Source organism: Haemaphysalis longicornis, unplaced genomic scaffold, assembly GCF_048455015.1.
Source record: "Haemaphysalis longicornis isolate Haplotype H1 unplaced genomic scaffold, Haemaphysalis longicornis Haplotype H1 scaffold_4, whole genome shotgun sequence".
Classification (NCBI taxonomy): Eukaryota; Metazoa; Arthropoda; class Arachnida; order Ixodida; family Ixodidae; genus Haemaphysalis; species Haemaphysalis longicornis.
Window position 1 is genome coordinate 73,023,159 of NW_027526361.1, and position 23,191 is coordinate 73,046,349.

Below are 23,191 nucleotides of genomic sequence, written 5' to 3' on the forward strand. Positions count from 1 at the left end.
GAGGGAGCCTCCCGCCGGTGTTGTTCGGCTGCCGGTTCCTTCGCGCTGCCGTTCTCGTGCGAGCGCCCGCTGTCGGTAGAGCCGACACAAGAGAACCAGAGCCTTATGCAGATTTCACAACGTGTAGAGTAGGGCTTTTTCGAGCTTCGCGCTGCAAGCAAGCATGGATTGCTGTTGCGTTGAAGCGAGTACATGCTTGATATGTAGTGCCGAGACCACCGAACGCCGAACTGACAGCCACGGCTGCACTACCCGCTTACGACGTGGCTCTGCAAAGGCCCAGGCGAGCAAACGCAGCCCTTCGCTTGTATTTTTAAGGCGAAGGCATTAGGATTTACATGTTTCACGGTCGCTTTGTGAGGTACATGAAAGTGGAGTGTGTGCAAGGGCACCAAACGAGTAGCGCCGAGGAAGTCTCTGAGAAATGGCGACGGAGCCTGACGGTGGAAATGAAAGCGGGGCCGCCTGAGGACCTTAAGAGAAACAGCCATGGCGGCGCTGGGGAGGAGGCACGAAATATCAGAGGCGGCGCCCGAAAAGCGTTCTGGACGCGCCTTCTACGCACCACGGCGTAGTCTCAGAGCTTCGTTCCACATCGCTTTGGGTGACGACGCACCAGGTCATAGTCGTGGACAGGGAAGACTAAAAAAGCGCGCCGCGGTGAAAAAGGCTAGAACAGCTCGAAACACCGCTCGTTGTGACCGCAGTCGGAGGAAGCGGCTATGGAGCAAGCTGCCTCAGCGGGTCGGCAAGAGCAGCGAGAAAGTTCGAGAAAAAGTGCGACAGCAGATCAACAAAATGTCCAACTACGCTTTCGCCCTCACATCCCTAGAAAGTCCTAGGCATTCGTCTCAATATTTTTCATTATTATAGTACGAAGCCGGTGCTGTGAAACTCTTCGCAGACGCCGAGGGAGCCGTTTCCCAGCTTTTGACGGGAACGCCAATGCCAGCTTTTTTGCTCAATAAAGGAGACATATACTGCTTTTGAAATAAATCTGAGCGCGCCAGTCTACCCGACGTCGTTATGCTGCCAATAAGCGTGAGGTTTACGCTGCGGCACAAGAACGAACGCGGAACGCAAAATAGCCGCAGAAACGGCGCAAGGACGGGTAACGTTCAATGGCAAAAGAGCAGCAGAAAGCGGCCAGAGCGGCAGCGTATGCATACGCGATGTCAGACCGACACTGCGAGTGGTGCACCACTAACGACCCATTCAGGACCTCCCCTAGGGTCTGCGACAAGCTCATGATTCTCCACAGACGTCTATCTATTCCACGATTTACGGCGTGCGTCGTATTACATTACGCGCGTTAATTTTTTTAATGTGAGATGCCAAGCTTCACAGGCGTATACGTTAAAGACAAAAAAAGTCAAAGGATGAGCTTGCGTACATTAATGTGCTTCACGTTTTGCTGCAGGTTCGTCCCGATGCGGACGTAGGTTGATAGGCCGTACTCAGCGGACAGCTGCACGAGGCGTTCAGCGACTTTGAATGTGCTGGGCACCGACAAGCTCGATATGTCCACGTCCATCTTTCGGGTAAAGTCTTTCAGTGATGACACCTGCAAGTTCGACGACAAAACAACAGGCTCACGATATGCCCGCTGGGCGAGAGCCTCTGGTGTCGCTTGGTAATTCAGTTTGTGCAGTGACCCTATATGCTTTCTCTGCAATTTTCTTGGCGTCTCTGGAGCTGTGATACAGTTTACTATGATGCAGTTCACTGACACAGGTCATTGGTACAATTCACTCAGGATAATTTAACAGGGGCATATGTTTTATGCAGACTTGGTCGCTAGCAACATTTGACCAGCAAACAATTGTACAAAGATTGACCTTGATCGCGAATTACAAAAAGCAATTAAGTACAAATTTTGCGCCCAATGTGATGAAGGAAGGGAATTCCCCCCCCAAAAAGATAGGACAACTCCAGATCCCCTAAAAGTGGGATGAGATATTCCAATAAGGAACCTGGGAAAATTGTTCTCACAAGGATTCAGAATTTCAATGGTGCCACAAGCCTTAATAAAACGCAACTACAGTTATAATTCCCAAGAAGTAGTGGTAAAGTCCTTTATTGGGAAAGGGAAGCCCGGTTGGCTAGAGGGGGGAAATGGTAGTAGCAGGGAGAGAGAAATAACTATTTCTTAAATCTTCAATGGGAATGTACAGGCAGTTTACAATGGAGGAACTAACGGTCCAGTTTTGGTTCCCATCTGTTTGTAGGCCCGGCTCACACTACTCGTGCGAGACCGCTGTCAAGAGAAGGTGTGCCTAGAGCGACAACGAATTGGGGGTTATCGTATGGAGGATCATCCGGTGAAGAACCATGGGGAAGTGCGCTTTCAAGAATACAGCGGTGGTGTGCGAATTAGTGAAAACGCCCGTGTGTGGGAGGTTTGGGAGCCTGTTAAAGATCACCAGGTGGTAAAAATGTATCTAGAGCCCTCCAGTACGGCGCACCTAATCGCCTGTGCAGCGTCGCCGCGTTAAACCCCACAATCAATCAATCAATCAATCAATCAATCAATCAATCAATCAATCAATCAATCAATCAATCAATCAATCAATCAATCAATCAATCAATCAATCAATCAATCAATCAATCAATCAATCAATCAATCAATCAATCAATCAATCACTCAATCAATCAATCAATCAATCCTTTGGTTCTGCATACGCTGTCGCAGTAAATGAAGCATCGAGACTTCAGAGAGAAGAGGAGACTCACAGGGGTTTCGGATGACACATACGCTGCATCTACAGCCGGGACAAAAAGTTTTCTGGCCGCAGTCAATATCTCTGCTTTCTGATGGCTGAGCAGTTGATTCTTATCCCTAAACGGAGCGCCATTCTACGGACAATTATCATCGTACGCGTGGAGCTCAGTCACCAGGCAGTAGAGAAATAGGTTTGACGGTGGAAATCACGTCCTAGAAACGTTTGTCTTCTGTTGTGCATACTCTTCTCCGAAGGCTTCGCCCTTCGCGAGGGCCAGACACTTTTTCAGAGCGAAACTTTCTATGTCGCGCTAATAGCATCGGTGTTCGAGCAAAACTCACTCGAGGAAAGCCAACTTTACACATCGGGCTTCACAAAACCATGATGATGATGATAAGCAAAGGCACATCGAGTGCCTCAGGAAAAGAAAAGTAAAACGCTTCGCGTGGTTGGAATCGAACCTGGGCTTTTCCCGTTACGAAGCCGACGTCTATTCGATTGCGCCGTTCCGGGATGTTCGAAGCAGCTAGGATTTCGGACTTTGACTCCGGCTGTATGGGAGGAAGCCTAGCGTTTTAACGATCCTTCTCGAAAGAAAGGGACTTCGATTTTTTGCTGGATGCGGCTCCCCTTATAATCATCATCATCATCATAATCATCGTTCTTGGAAACCTATTGGGTAAAGCTATAGCTTTCTTGCAGTGCATATAGCTTGGACGAACGACGCCACCGGCAAGGCACAAAAAGCTTCGCTTTAAAAATGGGTTGTAGGCAGAGTAGATGAGCAGGTTGAAGAGGCACGACACACGATAAAAAAAATCTCTTGAAAGTTTGACTCTGGTATTGCAATGATAATTAAGGCGAAGGAATCTGACAGGAACACCTTCATCGGTTACTTTCGGCTACTTGTTCTTTAGTGGCATTCCGTCTGGATGCGGAGACACTTACTTCAGACTTTTCCGAGGTTCCCAGTTCAACGCACGAGCGATACAGGCCGGCCGCCTTCTGCGACGCGCTCTGGCCCCGCTGCGGGACGTCGATACCGCTCAGCGCCGCCATGGCAGTCTCTGCCAGGTATTGTGTCATCTGGTGGAGACAGAACACAGAAAAGGAACAATCAGTTGGCGTGGCGCCGCATTGAAGGCGAAAATGTGTATTTAGCGTTTCGTACACGTGACTGAACTAGTTTCATTGCAAACTACAGCGCTATACAAACTTAACGCTTGCTGGACACGGTGACCTTATAGCACAGGCACAGCCGTGGCACGGCGCGGGATTTAATCGCTTGCTTGCGGCACTGCCTGGTAGAGTGTATCTATTCTATTGGTTGTATTTCGTGTTATAGAATAATCGACGATTGCCAACATTTACTCTTGTCGAAACCAAGAAAGCATCGACATGACCGTACACAAACACCGGTGAAGACATAAAACGGCCATCACTGCTGCTAGTTGGATTGGACAAATATTTAAAGGGAGCAACAAGGTAAATCCAGTTACGGCATATTTCATTATAATATACTGAAAGAGAAATGAACTTTCGTTCCGAAAAGTAGATCGGGACCGCTACCGTGTAGTACCATAGGTTACACGTCTTGCACAACTGCACGCTAACCTCACTAAGATTTCTTGATCGCAGGTGCGGGCGGTACGCTGTAGGATCTAAGCCGCAGGGGCACATATACATGCGTCTAAGAGAAAAGCCGATGTTGACACAAGTCTCGTGGTCTTCGCAGTAATGTACTGTGGGGGCCTTTTGAACCACCGCTCGGAGCCTTCGCCGTGCACAGTTACGAGGCCAGGCGAATGCCGAGATGATGCAACTATAATAACGCCTGTACTAACATCACTCGTGCTGCTAATACCGCTGCTAGATATTGCGCGACGCTACACATACACCAGTGAGGGAATCGCCTGACGGTTCGTTGAAGGTTGAGCACACGTAGCCGAAGAAGTCCTCGCACGGGTCGTACGAGTTGTTCAGGGAAACAGTGAACAGGTCTTTCGCCAGGAGGCAGTCGTTCGACGTGGAGGTCCCACATCCCACGGGGTCGGTGTTCGTGGTGGTTACAGCCGGTGTACTTTGGGAAGTCTGCGCGGATGGGCGGGTCACTGGTGGCGGGCTGGTTATACTGGCAGGTGGGCCAGCCGAGCTTGTTGTATCCGGCCTGTTGACGGAGGTGGTGGTAGCGGGGAACACCTTTTTCGTTTCCTGGGTTGATTTGGGCGCGGACAATCAGAATGGTGTAGTTTTTAATTCACATCGAATTTCAGCAGACATCAGACTAACCTCGCAACAACATCACCAACGAAAAAAATGTCCGTTTTCAGATATTCTTGACCTTGATGACGGCGAAGTGCCAGGAGAGTTGTTCAGACTAGCTTATAAGTAACGTTTTATTTGCAGTAGTACCGATGTTATGACTGAATAGAAATAGTATCGCAAAAGTTATCATTTGACAGAAATCTGTAAAAGTTATCATTTGACAGAAATCATGTGGTTACACCTGACCCTAAAGTCAAGAACCCAAATAAACAAACAAAAAACGAATTCATTACAGATACATGATATTTTGCAGCCTCGACAAGAGGGCCTTGAAACGTCGGGTTTCCTAAACTGATACGTTTTGTTTTCTCATCAGAGCTCTCGTCTTTAGGCCACTATTTTGAAATTATTGCCCGATAAAGTATAGCGCTTATTCCTTACATGCGTAAAATGCAAAATAATCGGATAATGTCACAGAAAAATATAAATGGTAAAAGCGATGAACGAATAGCGATGGGGAACTTCAAGTGATGCTTGTTGCGAAACGGAGACGGTCCGTAACGGTACATTACAGTGCATAGAATACAAACGCGCCGCTCTCGACAGTAGCAGCTATTTGTTGAAAGGCTAGACAAGCGATTTCTGTCTCTACTCCAAACGAAAGGGCATTACTTCAAACACCTTGAACTGAAACTGTTTTTTTTACGGATAGCGAGCGACCTAGAACATTTTAAAGCGGAATTTTTAGGTCTACCAACCTTACGTGTGCTGCCAAAACGAACGCTGGAAACCATGATGGTGAGCTGAACGGCCACATTGATTGATTGATTGATTGATTGATTACGATATTTAACGCTTCGACGCAACGCAGGCGATGAGGCACGCCGTAGTGGACGGCTCCGGATTAATTTTGACTGCCTGGGGATCTTTAACGTGCGCCTACGTTTTTCTGCTTCGTCCCTGTTTTAGCACCGAGTACTTTTTTAGCATAATGTTCCAAGTCGCCCACATCAAGCTTTTTTTACTCGTACACACGGGCGTTGTTGCTTTTCGCATGCATCAGAAAAGCGGAAGCCACGGCCGGGAATCGAACTCGCGTCCTCGTGCTCAGCAGCACAATGCCTTAGCCACTGAGCCACCGCGGTGTGTACCCAGAGCGTTGCCACTGCGCTGTCTCTGCACTTTGCCAGCGGGGTAAGAAAAGTTGTTGTTCCTTTATTTGTGGCGCATACCCACTTGGGGGATTGACCAGAGTCGGGAGCTTTGTTGGGCTAATGTGCCCGATGCGGTCCGCGTGACTAGTAAGCGTATCAGCACGTGAGCAGAACAGGGGCGCTCCAGCCGCGCCCAACTCTCGCTCTGGGGAAACTAACTGGCTTGTATGACTAGTCCGACTGTTGAAGTGTTTTGCGGCAAAAGTAGAATAATCGAAGGGGAAGAAATAAAATCTGGAGAAATTCAGAGCATTGTCTGCTAATGCGTGGCATTCTTGTGCCGCTTGTCTTCAGGGTGAGTTCTATCCAGACAAATTTTCTGGTTTTTCAAATTTTGTTCGACCAATTTATCTCCATTTACGCTATTATAACGATTAAAAGTGGAACTTCCGCGAAATCTGCTCGTTTGTGCAAATGCAGGCCGTTACACGGTCCTGGCTGGGGTGGTACACGGCAAATAATGCTGCGCATTAGAGCGAAAATCCGGTGTATCAGTAAAGAAGTCGTCGATAATTATCGTCACGCTTTCGCCTTCATAAGCGTACTCAAGGACCGCGACATTTTCTTTCGTTTTTTTTTTTTTTGCAGACGAATTAAACGAGAACTATAAGTTCAGCGAAATACTTGGAATGTTGAAATCCAAAATGACGCATTGCTATCCGCGAGTTATTCTTCTCTGCATTGGTTTTAATAGATTTGTGGGAGAGAAAGCTAGAGAAGAACTGTTCTAAATGGCGGTTAATTAGATAATCAATCCCATCGCTACCTATTATCTTACTCAACTGCGACAATGTGTCGTCATTGTAAAGGGGTGACGCTGGTTGAGGAGAACATTTTCTTCTTTAAATACACTACATGTATACTGTGGGCTGTGAAAGGAAGCCTGAAATAACTCCTGCGGTCTTTGCACACCAAAATAATCGTAGCGTTGCTTTTGAAGGTTGCCGCTTTCGAGCGGCCGCCTGGAGGCTCGAATAGCCAGGGGTTTTGAAATCTTGCTATCTGATATCTGCCGGGTTCGCTCTGCATACTTCTTCTTCTTACGACTTTCTATTTTATTTAGCAAGTTTTAATAAGCAAGTTTTAATAAGCAGTCTTTGTTTGTCAATATTCACGTATACTGAAACAGCCGTCAGCGTTTGCGACGTCGTTCGCATGCACTGCCGCACGCACCTCGACATCCACCAAGTACCAGAGAGAGTAGGTCAGAAGCAGGCCTCCTATCGCTCCGGGCAGCAGACCCCAGATCCAGACGCAAACGAGGAACTTTAGGCGTGCGCTCTGCCGTTGGGGCAGCGGAACGGCTGAGGCGTCTCCAACGGTGCCGATGGGAGCCTGCGTATTCACGGGAAACTACTGGGTGAAGGCATGTTCGGTTAGATTGGTAGCTTAATACAAATGTACAACTTGCGCAGCAGCAGTTGTTTATTGGTGCGAAAAAGGCCCAAAAAGTGAGGGCGGCTGCCTCCACCTAATACACTTTTCCCGCATCGGGAGTTGTGAGACGAGCCAAGCAATGAACGATGAAACGTGAATGACGGAGCATGCCTAAGTTCTCCTCCTGTTCCTGTTTAGTGCATGTTCTTAAAACGACATAAAGCTCGGTTAGGGAATGCAAGATAGGCTGCGTCACTTCCTGCTTTAGTTTCCATTTCGGTGAAACATTTGTCCTTGCGATTCACGCACGGTCAAAAGGTGTATGTGGGTACGCACGCATACACACACGCACGTACACGCGCACACACACTAACACGCACACGCACATACATGGCGAAAGCGAAAGCGACCAATGAAGCAGTACCTGATCTTCAGCCGGTTGCGGTACACCCGATGTTCCGGTCTCGCTGTAGCCAGTAGTCGTAGAAGAAACGGCACGCGCCTGCGTTCCAAAAAGAGCTGTCCACGCACATGTACTCACACGCTCACGATGCTCGCGTTTGAAAAAAAAAAAAAAAAAAAAAAAGGTACCGTTCGAGATACTCTGGCGCTCATGAAATGAAGTGCAGTTTGGGTCGGCACCATGGACACACAAAATGACAGATACGCACAAACATAATGGCCCCAATAAAGAATGCTTAAAGGATGTGGATTGGATTGGATTGGATTGGAAAAAAAAAACTTTTATTGATCCCGCAGTAAAGTCTGCATACAGGCTTCAGACGTGGCCTACGTCGTCTTCCTGACCCCAACCGCAGCCGGAGCCCTGCTAGCCGTTTCCGGCCCGCCGGACTCCTGCCGAGCCAGTGCGACGATGACCCGCTGGACGGCCTCGATTTGTAGGTGTTGGTTTCCTTGCCGCGTTGCTTCTTCCATCGCGGGCGGTAACTTCCCTGATACTGACTCCGTTGGGAAATTGATGCAGTCCCAAACTATGTGTTCGAGCGTTGCTACTTCCTTTCGACACACCCTACACTTGTCGTCGGGGTGTGCTTCTGGGTACATCTTGTGCTTCAGCGCTGGGCTCGGGATCGTTCTTGTTTGTAGTTGCCTGTATATGACGGCCTGCTCCCGGCTGAGCCCTTTGCAGGGCGGCGGTAGCGTTCGTCTGGCCATCCTGTAGGCCTTCGTGATCTCGTTGAAGCTTGTCATGCGATCCCTGGTACTGAACCACAATCGTTCGCAAGCTCCCATGGCGCGGTCTGTTAATTCTCGCGCTCGTAAATGTGCGGTCTCGTTGCGGTTGTCGTCGTTCTCCGAAACCTTCCCTGCATGCGCCGGGAACCACTCGATTCTAACACATCTGTCGCTTTCGGTCTTTTGGTGTAGTATCCTGGCCGCCGCAGGGGAGATTCTACCGCGGGCGTAGTTCTTCACTGCCTGCCTAGAGTCACTGAGGACTGTTCGACATCCTGGGTCCACGACGGCCAGCGCGATGGCGATCTCTTCTGCCTCCTCTGGTTGTTTGCTTCCTATACTGGCTGCCTCTCTCGTTTCCCCCTCAGCGTTGACTGCCACCACCGTGAAGCCGTCTCTACTTGCGTATTCCGCAGCAACTGTGGAGTTTTTACGACCAGTTGTACATATGCCCGTATCCACATATGCACATATGCCCGTGTTGCGCCAACAGACAGGAATTCGGCAATGTTTACAACTTAACTGCGCACAAACGAATTTTAATAAATAAATGAAGTTCGCCTTAATGGTAGACTAGTTTTATCGGGCAATTGTCCCACACTTGTTTCCTGCTGGAAATTCATGATTAAGTGGGGTTTGCCCCAATGCGTTTTTTCCTCCCCAGATTTTTTTCCGGACACGAAAAATCCCGGAACCCTAGCCATAAATACCCTCGATATGAAAAGTGAGGCTGATGATGGGTGAGTGCTGCCTGAACACATGAAAGACGGCCGTTCTAAATTCCTCCCGGGGACTAATAGCCCCACAGGCCTTCCCGATTCTCCCCGAAAATTTTCATACCACCCAAATCAAGTGACCTAAATCCCAGCCCGCACCGGTCGGACGCGTAAGGAGGCGGCCCACACAACTGCTCGAGGATTTGTTATCGGAGTTGGCCCCAGCCTTGCTTGCCCCTCTCACGGTGTCAGATCGGCTCGAGATAGCCTCCTCAGCTATCACGACCTAGTCGCACAGTACCGTCTCACCCGCAGCGCTTTCTACTACCGCTTATGTCAGCCCTTGTAACAGCCAGTAACGCTCGTGGCGGCTTTTACAGACCGCACCTTCCCGTGTCACGCAATAATTCACCACATCCATCCCACACTATTTCCCTCCCCCAAATGCCCTCGGTGCGGTCCTATTGCTACGGTGTCGTGCTTCATATTGGCACGTCCAACCGATCCATTTCACACCCTATGTTGTGACAAGCTGTAGGAGGGGACGCGGGGTAGGTCGGATGCAGGGAGTCGAACCTCCTTGGTGAACCTCCTTGGTGAACCAAAACGATTATTTGGACCGCGGTCTGAGCATCACGTGATGGGACGTCACCAATTCTCGCGGACTGCCGTTGGACCGCGCAGGACCGCGGCGCTCGCGGTCCAAATTTTCGTCGAGGCTTTTCGGTCCGCAGTCTCGACGGCGGCCGCGTCGCGTGGGCGGAGCCCGGTCCGGTTGAACGGCGCGGGCAGCGTGGCTGTTTCGATGCGCTCGAAGGAGCTTGTCAATCACCCCCTTTGGGATAGGCAGCGGGCTAGGCTTACAATCGCGACGTATACTTAATCCGCGTTTTTACTAGTGAATCCTATGGCTCTTACTAGAGCGATTGTAGCCATCATTATCACATTGTTTCACGCATGTGGACCACAATTTACGTGAAGAGTTCAGTTCCAGCGAGCGGTGACGAGCCGCATGGAAACCGGGTCGCCCCACCGTCGCCGCTCGTCGTGTCGCCTTCGTGCGAACCACGTCGGCGGATGCGTGAGCGCGCCCGCCCGGCTTGCATGCGGGTGGCTGTTATTGTGGGGATGATACGTTTCGTGCAGGCTTGTGCGTTACAACATGTTGTCGCGGCCAAACGGCGCCTGTGTTCAACCCAAGGAGGTTAAAAAAAATTGCAATTTTTTTTAACCTCCTTGGTTCAACCTTCTAGCTTGCGAGTTCAGACTGTAGGCCATTCGCGGTCCGCTCAGCCGGCCCGCCGTGTGGATGCGCTCTGCTTTGGATCGGAACGCGGCAGACCATGACGTCTCATCACGTGACCGAATGGATCGAGGACTCGGTCCGTCGTGTGGATCGGCCTTTAACGGCATGTTCCAATATAATTTCTCTCTCTGCTTCTGCGCGCTGGCGCCGTTCGAATTGTTCTAGCCGACAGCCACTGAAGGTTGCTAGCGTGCACGCTGATGCAGCTCTCCCGGGGCCTTCGTTGCCTTTATCAGCTTTCACAGTCGTGCGCACTGAATGTTTTGTCAGCTGAACCGCGAGTCATGTAAACCATAAAGTTCCATACTGGTACATACACTAGAGGGAAATCTGTCACTGCAATCACGTGCCATCATGGCCGCCGCCATTGCAGCTAGCAACGTTCCTCTTTTGCTTGGCTTGACTAGTCACATGGATTTTCGCTGCTGAAGACAAAATCAACAAGAAATGTACAATTTTTATTCTCGTTCGTCTTGCACGAAGCTCCTAAATAATTCCTGACAAATATTTTTTTAGAGCTTCAGTATTCTATCAATTGAATTACTTTAAATAATCATTTACAACCATATTGCCGTGAACCATGCATTGGGTTTCTTTGTTTATGTTTTGTTTTTACTGCCCGGCTGCGCCCGGCTGTGTTATCGGTGTCCCAAGTGAAGCGCGTGTTCCATTTATTTTTATGCCGCACGGGTTATCTCATTCTGTTAAGGAGAGTTTAGCCCTAACCTCACTAGCCTACACTCTAATCCTGGTAACCCATAATGTAACTTCTAAACGGAAGTAACCTATAAAATAAAGGTTACAATGAATCCATTTTGATGTTTTCTTTATCCCAGTCCATTCTAAGGGTTACAAGCGTGAAGTTGAAAGCGGTTTATAGGTTACATTAATGATTTATAGGTTACATCAACAAAATCTGACATGTAACCTCTACGTTGTAACCTATAAAACGCCCTGTAACCTCTAAGAGATGCTCGTCGCACCTTCTCTCCCGGCGGCCGTTGATTTCTCCGTTGCATGACGGGATATATAGAAATGGCGGCGCCGGCAGGCCCGGTGGCCGCGTTTTCGCGCCACTCGAGCCTTTTAACCGCTGTGATACCCCTACGATTAAGCGAGGATTGCTGTTACAAGACTTATTTGTCGGCGTGAGTCGCGGAGGCTGCGGCGAGCCCATTTGTGACTGGCAGTGCTTCACGGCCCGTTCTTTTACGACCAGCAGCAAGTTCGCATGTTGGACCAATGCCCCGGCGCCAGTGAAAGCGAACTCGGTGAGTATAATCCCGTAACGGTTTCCGTATTTTCATTGGATGCATCTTTTCGCTGGGGGCTTTTCAATTTAAAATTGCAGCATTCGAGAGGGATTTTCGTTACCTGACTGGTTGCTTCGCTGGACGTTTTCTGTTGTCCGCGACGGCAATTGAATGAAATCACGGGCTTGCGTTCGTAGCGTCAGACTAGAGGGGACGATCGCGAAAGCGCAAATAACGGCGCCCGTGACCTGCTTTCTGCTATGTTTGCGCGCCTTCGTCATGTGTTGAGCGTTTTGTTTACGCTGTTCGCTGCATCGGGCGCACTTGACCAGTTATTGGCCCATATTTTTGTTAGGTAGCTCTGTTTGAATAATTGAATTTTTTCCCATTAAAGTCTTATATTATCGCTCTATTCTCTGGGTATTATCATTTTGTTTCAGTCGTCGGGAAATGTTCATTTTTCTCGCTGCATATATTCGAAATGGTGTCCATTTTATTGGTCTTGTAGTAATATATCCGGATAAACACAAGGTGTGTGCTGCAGAAAAGTAGTCCACTAAATGCTGCCCGAAATTTCTAAACTCACTTTTGTCCAGCACAAGCCTCTTTTTTGTGAAAGTTTGCCTTACGGCACAATAAAAAGTTTTCGTATGTACAACACTCTTCATTTTTTTGATTTGATTGATTGATTGTAGGGTTTAACGCGCCGACGCAACGCAGGCGATGAGGCGCGCCGTAGTGGAGGGCTCCGGATTAATTTTGGCCTCCTGGGGATCTTTAACGAGCGCCGAAATCTCATACGCACGTTCGTTTTAAATGCAGAGCATTTCTTAGCCTCGCCTCTTCCTGCGTCGGACGGCGTCCACAGCTCCGCGTCCGCAGCAGGTGGGCCTCTCCTCCTTCCCTCCTCTCTCTCAACAGCAGCGGGCGCGCACATGCGTCGTAGTCAGCCGGTTCGCTCCGTCGCGGTCTCGGCATAACAGGTGCGTGATAGCAGCGCGGTGGGGCGTGGAAGGGCGCGCGCTGCTTGCGCATGCGTGCTCTCCCCCCCCCTCCCCCCTTCCCGTACTGATCTCCCTCTACTCCGCGCGCTGCAAATATAAAGCGGCTAGCGGTCGCTCATGCTTCAGTCACTGCGTTGCTCCTTCCTTGGTTGACGCTCGCTCCCCCCTAACGCGACTTTACTCTCCTCTCTCTACCCCAAACCAACACCAACGCAACTACGACCCAACTACCCACCCTAACGCGACTTGACGCGGCGTTAACGACCCCCAATGCTCTGCATTTACTCGTGTTCCCCTCGCGGGAAGGCGCGGGAATTTTTTCCCGCATGTCGACTTTCCTCTCTACACTCTAAGCTGGGTAACCCTTAATAGAGGTATACATTTTCGAATTTTTGTAACCTATAATTTATAAGGTACAAATGTAACCTATATCTTCGTAACCTTTATATACGTATACACGTAAGGGTTACGCAGTTATGGGTTACTTTGCAGCTTTCAGCATGTATACCTCTATATAAGTTACATCTACCGCCGTGCAAGGCCACACAAATTGGAAGGTGTGATGTTGCGCGCCAGGCGCGCTTTCGCCGGCGCCGCTGTGGCGACACCCCCAAGGCGCCTTTCCCGCGTGGTAAACAAACACTGCGTTAGTGGAAGATATGTGCGACCATGCTGTCCATTGCGCCGTCTAAACTTTTGCGTCGGGTGTCTTTTCTTCGTCCCTTGAATAAACTGCCGGCCACACGGCTGGGGCTAAAAGAGAAATTACTTTTATAATTCCTAAAACAGCAGTGCCAAAAAGCTTGAAAATGTTCTCGTAATATATATGCATTGCATTACCTGTTCGATAATTGTTACCCAGGTTGTCACCCAAAAATCTTCGTGAGTATTGGCAACGCTTAAGTCCTATAAACAGGCATAACTAAATTTGATGTTTGCATCAGCTTTGTGCCGTTTAAGAAACTGGTATCAAACATGCATGATAGGTCTTTTGCTATATTGAGCTTTAGTTAAACAACATTAGGCTTTAGTGAAACCAAGCTTGAGTGGAAAGATGCACTTGATAGCATACTTCAAAAGGACGCCAAAGTTATAACATAGCCTTAAGCCAAAAATTCTTGTCTGACAACCTAGGCCATGATTATCAAAAGAGAATTGCAGTACATGCACACATCTTTGCGCATTTAACAGGAGCACATTTCCAGAAGTTTCGCATCGGTAGTTTTGAACATTCACATTTATTATTATGAAACACCTGTGGGCTATTTATTAAAAAGCAAAGCTGCGAACCACCCCAACGTTATTATCGTTCCTTAATAAGTATTGGACGAGTGCGGATTCCTGGGCGAATTGGTGTTTCCTATATTGCTTTGGAATTCCAAGTAAAATTCGGTTTATTCATATATCCTTATTAAACCTATTTAATAAATGTTGCGTGAACAGCTTCACAAACATGGCCAAATATACAAATTCTTTACCTCAATATTTGCACGGATGTATGCAAAGCATTCCGAATTGTTTGGATATTGCCATTGAACAATTTCAGACGAATTCGAGTTTGAGCTACATTTATAAGATGGTTCTCAGGGGTGCACTTTCCCAGTACAGTGTTGTTGTCATGGTTCTCCACAGAAAAAACGCAGAATGTGGGAAAGTAGAAAGAACATTTATTACAAATTCACTTTTTCATACACAGCAGTGTTTATGGCTATGTTCCCTACATTCTCCGTTTCACTCAGTCTAATATTACACTTGGAATTCACTCGCCTTTACGAATCCATCTTTACACTTCCCTCTTAGGTTCCTCTTTACAGTTCCACCTGAGTTGTGATTCCCACGCCAAGTTATTGTTTTTTATGCAGCAACAAGTTTCTAGGCCGATTGCAATCTGTCTTTACAAGTTTCTAGGCCGATTGCAATCTGTCTTTTGGACAAACTTTAAATGGTATCTATAATTTCCTGCACGAAAAAAGGCGCTTGGAAAAATTCAGAGATAAGCTTCGCTATTTACGTAGTACACAAGCAGGCACAAAATCAGGGCACGTTGAAGATTTCCGTGCTTGTTCCCTGCTGCCGCAGATGGAGGTATATATGTGAGGGGCCGTCACTTGGATTTCCCCACCTTGAAGAGCCATCTACAGAAAATTTCAAAAAAAGAACAAAATCCAGTGCAACCATAAGCCCCTCACACCAAACCACAGGCATGTGAAGTACGAAAAATATATTGCACGGAAATGAAGACGGAGACCAGAGAATGAAATGAAAGGCCACACCAGAGGAGTGATTTACGGCCTTTCCTAATAATTTCACATCATTTCAGTAATCGTTACACAGAGTAATTTGGCCGCATTGTTCAGAACAACGCGAAGCCACTAAAGTCATACCGGCCAACCTTCCCGAATTTTAATCGTGCCGTGTTCCAGTTTATCTCGCGAAATGTTTCTGCATGCTCACCCAGAACAGGAAGAAACTTTGGGCTACGAGATAAACTGACATACATTTGCAAAAGAGAAAACAAAAACGTTTCCGCGCCTTCATGTGGAATCACTCGTACACGCAACAGAGCGAACGTCGCACTAAACCCAGGAAACGTGCTTTAACGATGCTGACGCCACCTGCGTCACATTTTTGGCTGTACTTAAACATCCTCCTCCGCCTCCCGCGCCCCCCCCCCCCCCTCCCCTTGTACTGGCAGTTTCATTTTGAACAAGGATCCCACGTGGAAGCCGAAACGTTTTTCATTTAGGTAAAGTGTTCTTATCGGTGGTTTCTTCCTCGGCTATCAGTAAAAAGGAATCGCCAACTTACATTTTTTCTTCGTCCAGATGTGTTGTGGGAGAGGATACATCTAGAACTTGCACCGATCTTCAAGTGGCATTCCCAGGAGGTCTGTACCTGTAATGACTCGAAGGGTTATTTGGGTTAAAATGTAATAGGCTTTAGAGCTGGGCAGTTGGTATGCATTCATAATGAAAGAACACTTCAAACTTGACAAGACGAAAAAAAGAACACAGCACAAGCACTCACTAACAACTGGAGATTTCTTACAGAGCTATTTTAGAAAAAGAGTTCGTCTTGTTGGCTCTGCAAAACCACGCATCTTATAGAATAGCTCTAGTTGCTGAAAAACTACAAAGCTCCATGCCGAGGAAATCGTTATGTGAATTCATAACTTTCATGTAGTAACGAACTGATAGAAAGAGTCACTAAACATGAGGCAAAATAAGATACGAAATATAACATCATAACACTTGAAGAAAGGCCTCGCATTTTTACAAGTGAATCATACTAATGTCTGTGCAGGCCTGGGTGCCATCTTTACAAAGAATATTTGAATGAATGTGTTTTAGTTATTGCATTTTCATACCGTTGTTTCCACGGAAATCAGACTTTGTTTCAACTTGTGTCATACGCAGGGGAATCCTGGTTGTCAGCTCAATGAACACTGCCTGCAAGAAAAACAGAAGTGCTGATAAGTCATAGCATAGGTAGCCAGATGCAACCACACTTTTTGAACAGCCAGGATCCGATGGGGGTGCAGAACCCATTTTTACACCTGCACCTGTCTCTTTGTAATTCGTCACAATTTCTGTATCATAAAAAAACAACAATCAAGCAGCCTGCATGCTGGCTCATACATACCACCATTCTGTAAAGTCGCTTTACTGCACTACACTAGGATCACGCGAGACAATCATTTGCCCTGCAATACCACGCGAATAAATAAACGACTGATTTGTGCGAATGAGAATAATAAACCGCTTAACATGGTGGAAATGGCCCGCTGTCTCAAAATGCCTAACACCAAATTTACGCACTCAAGGAAAAGAATGAAAAAAATGAGGAGTGTTGTACATACGAAAACGTTTTATTGTGCCGTAAGGCAAACTTTCACAAAAAAGAGGCTTGTGCTGGACAAAAGGAGTTTAGAAATTTCGGGCAGCATTAAGTGGACTACTTTTCTGTAGCACACACCTTGTGTTTATCCGGATATATTACTACAAGACCAATAAACTAGACACCATTCCGAAGATATGCAGCGAGAAAAATGAACATTTCCCGACGGCTGAAACAAAATGATAATACCCAGAGAATAGCGCGATAATATAAGACTATCATGGGAAAAAATTCAATTATTCAAACAGAGCTACCTGACAATTACATGGGCCAATAACTCGTCAAGTGCGCCCGATGCAGTGAACAGCGTAAACAAAACGCTCAACACATGACGAAGGCGCGCAAACAGAGCAGAAAGCAGGTCACAGGCGCCGTTATCTGCGCTTTCCCGATCGTCCGCTCTAGTCTGACGCAACGAACACAAGCCCGTGAGTTCATTCAATTGCCGTCGCGGACAACAGAAAACGTCCAGCGAAGCAACCAGTCAGGTAACGAAAATCCCTCTCGAATGCTGCAATTTCAAATTGAAAAGTCCCCAGCGAAAAGATACATCCAATGAAAGCACGGAAACCGTTAAGGGAATATACTCACCGAGTTCGCTTTCACTGGCGCCGGGGCATTGGTCCAACATGCGAACTTGCTGCTGGTCGTAAAAGAACGGGCCGTGAAGCACTGCCAGTCACAAATGGGCTCGCCGCAGCCTCCGCGACTCACGCCGACAAATAAGTCTTGTAACAGCAATCCTCGCTTCATCGTAGGGGTATCACAGCGGTTAAAAGGCTCGAGTGGCGCGAAAACGCGGCCACCGGGCCTGCCGGCGCCGCCATTTCTCTATATCCCGTCATGCAACGGAGAAATCAACGGCCGCCGGGAGAGAAGGCGCGACGAGCATCTCTTAGAGGTTACAGGGCGTTTTAGAGGTTACAACGTAGAGGTTACATGTCAGATTTTGTTGATGTAACCTATAAATCATTATTGTAACCTATAAATCGCTTTTAACCTCACGCTCGTAACCCTTAGAACGGACTGGGATAAAGAAAACATCAAAATGAATCCATTGTAACCTTTATTTTATAGGTTACTTCCGTTTAGAAGTTACATTATCGGTTACCAGGATTAGAGTGTAGCTCAACGCCGCTCACGGAGACGGTTATTCTGCGACACTGAGCCCTTACTCTACGCGAAAAAACAAGGTGGTAGGATTGGAAAACATTTCAAATTATAAAATACTGATCTCAACGTGCAGTTCGCGTGGGCAGAAATATGAATTGGTCGCAAAGTCCAATGTTGCCATTGGATGTAACGCAGGCAAAATAGATTTCGAACGTAACGGCAATCCGCCGAAGTAATGGTACGTACCATGGTGGTCGTCTTTCGGATGGCAGTTGCCGATGCTCTTCAAGTGTTGTTCGGGCTGACAAACTGCGTTTGAGTGCCAGAAAATGAGGAATATAAGCCGGCGTGGGCGTGTGCATTGTATTCAACCGCATTGTACTCAACAACATTGTATTTAACATTTTATCTTCAAGCGGCTGCGCAGTAAAGTAAGCACCTTGGACGTGCTGTCGCACAGCCCCATCCTCGACTTTGTCATTCGGTTTTGCTGTGGCACAAAGCATGGCAGACTTCGTAATCAGTTCCTGCAACCGTATTACCTCACCTTGCACGCGCGTTCGCGAGCTCTGCATGGTACTCTGGAAAATGGGTCTGTAAGATGCAGGTGATTTGTGTACTTTAGAGTATGGCCGCCTATCGAGTTGTAGTTTCTCTTAGGAGGAGATGCCGTTCTAGCTGCATTCGATTAGTGAGCTCTGTTAAGACCGATTGAAATTCGGTTGGAATAAGGTAGCGTTCCGAAGTATCCTATTGGATCAACAGCATATGCGTCGTTACACGCAGTACGCCATAATATTCGGCAAAAACCCTGCTTTGTCAAGGAGACATCGACCATCGCACGATAAAATGGGGTCCAAGCGCCGAAAACGCCTTTAAGGGTCACCGGCATGTGTACTACCAGAGTCCTTGTACTACCGACAATTTTTGCTAGAGAAACAGAAATACCTTCCGTGCAAATACATGCCTACGGGAGAAAAAATTAAGAACACCGCTATATAGATGTTTCCTATAAGTCTTGATTGCTCGCGTAAGAAGCCGAACTTTCAATTCTTTTTACTCCAGAAGTGACTCGTAGTCCGATTGCAATAACACTGATTGGAGACAGAGCTTGGGAAAGGCAGCTGACGTAGGGTCCCTAAGAAGCTTTGTTTCAATCCACACACCATTGCAGGAAAGCAGGTCAGCCGTGTGAGGTGCACACTGTAGGCTGACACCGGCTAAGCCAGAAATTGCCTAAACACGAAGCCTTTTTACGCAGCAACTGTGGGCTCCAGTCGACAGCAAGTGCTCGCACTTAAGCCCGAATTACAAGCATAAAAACTATTCGCGCTCACTCACAGGAGAACCATCATAGCGTGCCCACGAGTTCTGCTCGCGAAAAGTGCGCTGGCTACGCCTTGGTTTATTGACAAGCTAATCACCTTTGTTCACGAAAACGCCCACAAAGAGCTGCAAAACTTACTGCGTCCTGACTTATGTAAAACGTTTTGTTCCTTCTAGTATCATCTGAAGTCGAAATCAGGAGAGATTGCAAAACTGAGCGAATAACGTCTTTTAGTGTTTTTAATTAAGCTCACTAACCATGAATCCAGAAGACATCCTTCCGCAGCAGCATCCTATTCGCAATAACAAAGTGAGCTGCCTCAAGTGACGCCTCCACTGACTGAAAGATGGTATAGCAGAGCCTAAGTGACGCGTCATGCCGCCGCATGCGTTGCTTACCTGGCGCCCTCAACAGCTTGCTTTTCTTAGTGGTGTTCCTCTGTTGCAGCCAGGGACGAAAGGAATTGTGCGAGTCACCTTGCACGCAAATGTTCGAGTCGACTTCTTCTTCCGAATCTGAATCTCGTGCTGGTGACTGCGCTCATGCGGTGGTGGTGGTGGTGGCCCGAAAAATTGCCTCACGAGCGAAACCTTTTTCAAGGTCATGATGCCGCCTAGTGGCGCGATTTACCCTAAATGCTTTTAACGGCAGGTAAATGCACCTTCTCTTCATTTAACTAACTAAAAAAAAATTGCCAAAAAGGTGCAAATTTCACATTACGCAATACCGAATGCAAGATTGGACACAAATATACATTTGCCTGTGTTCCGCTTTGCACTTCCTCCTTCACACAGTGAATTTTTTAGATATGAACCCTTTTATATTTGCCCAGCGGTATTTTATTCTATGTGCTATGAACCTTGTTAGGCCTAACTTTCGGCAGTCAATTTTGCGTGTACCTATGTGTTATTGTTACGTCTACCGACTTCCTTGCTTTGTAGGCGGCGGCATTTTATGCAAGGCAAAATTCCGCGCTGCGAAATTCTGCGCTGCACGTCGACGTTCCAAAAAAAAATGCGCGATGGGGGCAAAGACAAAAAATGTTGCGACTTCATTTTGTAGCATAAGCTACACTGGCCGAGGTTGAGCAGTTTCGCGTGGACCTTGAAGAGCCGTGCTGCTCATGCGCGAGGAGAATTGGATTGGATTGGATCGGATTGGATTTGGATTGGATTGGTTTGGATTGGATTGCACTGTATTAAATTGCATTGGATTTGAAATCCAATCCAATTGATATACGGGTGTATAGAGAATCGGGTCTGCACATTCGGCGGTCTGCGCATTCCAGAGGAGTAAAGTCATAGCCGCGGCAGACGCACTGGCGCCGGCGCGTGCCCAGCTGCCCACCTCCGTTGCGCAGTAGCGAAGTCTGACGCTGCGCCGGAGCCGCTTGATATCCTTTTCGTTTCACGCGGCTCCTTTAGAGGCCCTGCTGTGCACGCGCGAGGAGCAGTGGCTGAACTGGACTGGACTGGATTGGAATAGATTGGACGGGATTGGATTGGATTGGATTGAAAATAGTTTTAGTAGCAGTAAGCCTGATAATCAGCTAATCATAGACAACCAGGAAACCTAAGAATAACCAGCTGAACCTTAGCTCACGCGACGTATATCCTGGCATAGCCGAGCTAAGCCACTGCTAATTTTTTATCAGCTCTTCGCAATTTTTTGCTCCCGCCGCTCACTCGACCAAGGAAACCGCAAGGAAACACCGGCTAGTACTACTTCCAGAAACAGCGGCACCATCTACGAGCAGCACACCTCCTCACTTGCCGTTCGCTTGCATGGACACGCTCACAGAAAACTCCGCCGCCGCAGCCGCCGACACGTTAGCCGCTGCTCACGGTGGACTCGCTTCTCCTGCCACAATCGACCACTGTTCTGAATACGCCTCGAGCTTCGTGATCGCTGCGCCGCCTGCCGCCGCTTCTCCGCGGCGTTGACGGGATTTGCGCTGCGTGGCTGATACGGGCTCGTGCGGTGTTTTGGTTCTGTTTTGCTTCTTTTCGCCTTCCCGAGCCTTAAAAAAAACTTGTTATGGTGACGTCTATAAGCAAAGAGTACGTTTAGGTCACTTAAAAAGCAGCTGCATCTTCGTAGAGTACGCGATCGCCTGCAAGAGCTACCCGGGGGCGCGGTCCCTCGCACTCGTCGCCGCTCTTCCGGGCGTCGGCGACGGTAGCAGCATATCACCACTGTCACCTCCAAATACGTCAAGCAGAAATGAATCCCGCAGCGCAAATCCCGTCAACGCCGCGGAGAAGCGGCGGCAGGCGGCGCAGCAATCAAGAAGCTCGAGGCGTATTCAGAACAGTGGTCGATTGTGGCAGGAGGGTGGGGGGGGAAACAACATCTTTACTCGCCGGCTAAAAGGTCACGGTGGCTCTCACTCCCTCGCTAGGAGGGGGGTGCCGGCCGCGACTGCTGGCGTGTGATCGCCGCCAGCGCAAACTGCGCGGCGGCTTTCTGTGCGTCCTTGTCCATCTCGCGCACCGCACGCGCGAGATGGGGCGGTAGTATATTCGTTCCCGCTTCCGCGTCGTTGCACTCCCACATAATGTGGGTAGAAGCGAGTCCACCGTGAGCAGCGGCTAACGTGCCGGCGGCTGCGGCGGCGGAGTTTTCTGTGAGCGTGTCCATGCAAGCGAACGGCAAGTGAGGAGGTGTGCTGCTCGTAGATGGTGCCGCTGTTTCTGGAAGTAGTGCCGGTGTTTCCTTGCGGTTTCCTTGGTCGAGTGAGCGGCGGGAGCAAAAAATTGCGAAGAGCTGATAAAAAATTAGCAGTGGCTTAGCTCGGCTATGCCAGGATATACGTCGCGTGAGCTAAGGTTCAGCTGGTTATTCTAAGGTTTCCTGGTTGTCTAGGATTAGCTGATTATCGGGCTTACTGCTACTAAAACTATTTTCAATCCAATCCAATCCAATCCCGTGCAATCTATTCCAATCCAGTCCAGTCCAGTTCAGCCACTGCTCCTCGCGCGTGCACAGCAGGGGCTCTAAAGGAGCCACGTGAAACGAAAAGGATATCAAGCGGCTCCGGCGCAGCGTCAGATTTCGCTACTGCGCAACGGAGGTGGACAGCTGGGCACGCGCCGGCGCCAGTGCGTCTGCCGCGGCTATGGCGTCACTCCTCTGGAATGCGCTGACCGGCAAATGTGCACACCAGATTCTCTACACACCCGTATACCAATTGGATTGGATTTCCAATCCAATCCAATCCAATGCAGTTTAATCCAGTGCAATCCAATACAAACCAATCCAATCCAAAGCCAATCCGATCCAATCCAATCCAATACTCCTCGCGCCTGAGCAGCACGGCTCTTCGAGGTCCACGCGAAACTGCTCAACCTCGGCCAGTGTAGCTTACGCTACAAAATGAAGTCGCAACATTTTTAGTCTTAGCCCCCATAGCGCATTTTTTTTGGAACGTCGACGTGCAGCGCAGAATTTCGCAGCGCGGAATTTTGCCTTGCATAAAATGCCGCCGCCTACAAAGCAAGGAAGTCGGTAGACGGAACAGTAACACATAGGTACACGCAAAATTGACTGCCGAAAATTAGGCCTAACAAGGTCCATAGCACGTAGAATAAAATACCGCTGGGCAAATATAAAAGGGTTCATATCTAAAAAATTCACTGCGTGAAGGAGGAAGTGCAAAGCGGAACACAGGCAAATGTAGTTTGTGTCCAATCTTGCATTCGGTATTGCGTGGTGTGGAATTTGCAGTTATGAATTTGAGCACATACCCACAAAGAAATATGCCAAAGCTTTTTGGCAATTTTTTCAGTTAGTTAAATGA

General features: G+C 48.2%; 1 long non-coding RNA gene across 1 annotated transcript; it reads right to left on the minus strand.

Annotated features, from left to right (window-relative positions):
• Positions 1–14,949: 14,949 nt before the first annotated feature.
• Positions 14,950–16,507, minus strand: LOC144180399 (uncharacterized). The gene is made up of 3 exons (XR_013324400.1): positions 16,423–16,507; positions 15,864–15,950; positions 14,950–15,190 (listed from the first exon to the last, which is right to left on the minus strand). It is a non-coding gene; the product is annotated as an uncharacterized LOC144180399 (long non-coding RNA).
• Between the last annotated feature and the right edge of the window lie 6,684 nt (positions 16,508–23,191).